The sequence below is a fragment of the Puma concolor genome, chromosome D1 (assembly GCF_028749965.1).
Source record: "Puma concolor isolate L17-30 chromosome D1, mPumCon1.1.hap2, whole genome shotgun sequence".
Classification (NCBI taxonomy): domain Eukaryota; kingdom Metazoa; phylum Chordata; class Mammalia; order Carnivora; family Felidae; genus Puma; species Puma concolor.
The window spans coordinates 32156586-32158138 of NC_141676.1; the positions used below are offsets into that span (position 1 = coordinate 32156586).

Below are 1553 nucleotides of genomic sequence, written 5' to 3' on the forward strand. Positions count from 1 at the left end.
ATACTCTCTTACTGAGACTCGCAATACATTTATGTTAAAACTTTTCACTGGGTCCTATAGGATTCTGTTTTTCTTTATGTTCTTTACTATTCTGCATTTTTCAAGATGAATTATTTTTACCAAAATAACTTAAAGTTCATTAATCATCTGTTTTACACTGTCTAATTTGTTGCTTATTGAATTTTTAATTTCTTCATTCTATTTCTCAGTCCCATTATTTCCAGATTATTTGTAATATATTAAAATTCTTCAATGAAATTCTTTACCTTATACATCTATTTTCCTAGATATATTAAACTGATAAGAACAGATACTACACTTGATCTTAGCCAAAAGCCTGAAAAGCGATATTTTTCCTGTATATATTAATTACAGTTATTTTACTGTCCTTAGATGATAACTCTAATATTTCTATACCCTATAGGTCTTCTTATATAATCCTTCTTTGTTTGGTTTAGTCATTTGGATCTATTTTCTAGCATTCCTGCCAAGTTTTATTAAACCTTAGAAATTGATATGAAAAATTGTACAGAGTCTGAATGGTATAAAAGACTAAGTAGTAAAGGTGTAATAGACTGGTATTGACTATGGGCAGGATCTCCTTAAATAGTTTATTTCCAATTTACCATTAGTCTTAAATCCTATCCATTTCTGAGTTTTTAACTAAAAAGTCTATGATATTTATGTATGTCTTTCTGGGTGGGCTCTCAACTCTAACATTTGTGTCTCTAGCATATTGGAACTGCTTAAATATCTGCTTGCCTTTTAGTCATCTAGTAACCATTCCCATGTTGTGTTTCCAGAATTGTGGCCCACAAATATTCAACTCAGGAACCAACAAATGCCTCAAGAGGAAATCACACACAGAATTCATGGCTTACTTTTCTGTAGTTCTCATTTCTCTGAGACCAGTCCTTTGAGTTGAAGAATTCCTTGGCAGCCCTAAATTCAAATTTTAATTGCACTTGTCCAGTAAGACAGCAATATCCAAATCATTACTTTCTGTTCAGCTTCTATATCTCACCATTAAAATCAACAAATTCCCTGATGAGAAAATTTAGGCATAAATACACACCTCATGCAGTTGTGCTTCCATTATTTCTGATTATCTCTAGCATCTTGGTTCCTTAATTCCTAGCTTACAGTTTCCTGATATATTCAAACAGCTGCTTTGTTTCCCCCCTTAAATTGTATCTAGTTTGGTAGCTGCTCTTAGAGAGAAAAAAGGGTAGCTTAATGCTACCTCACCATAACTGAAATAAAAATATTCCAAACACCACTTTATATTTAAATTCAATTCCTATAAATGATTCATACAGTTATGAAGATGAAATTCAAACCTGTTTGTTGCTTTAACTATTACTTTTTTTTATAAATTTAGCTATTTACATCAAAAATGTCTCTACTTTCATATGAGTTAACAATGGAGATTTGCTATAAACAAATAAAACTGAATTGTTAAATAAAAAGTTCCAGAGAATGTGGATTTATTAAACAAATTCTAAGGCTCCAACTATAATTCTTGAGAAAGTAAAATTCAGGTCTGCCATGGA

The 1553-nt window shown here is 30.9% G+C and overlaps 1 pseudogene; it reads right to left on the reverse strand.

The window, feature by feature from the left end:
• Positions 1 to 240: 240 nt before the first annotated feature.
• LOC112866254 (U2 spliceosomal RNA) lies at positions 241 to 349 on the reverse strand (annotated as a pseudogene).
• Between the last annotated feature and the right edge of the window lie 1204 nt (positions 350 to 1553).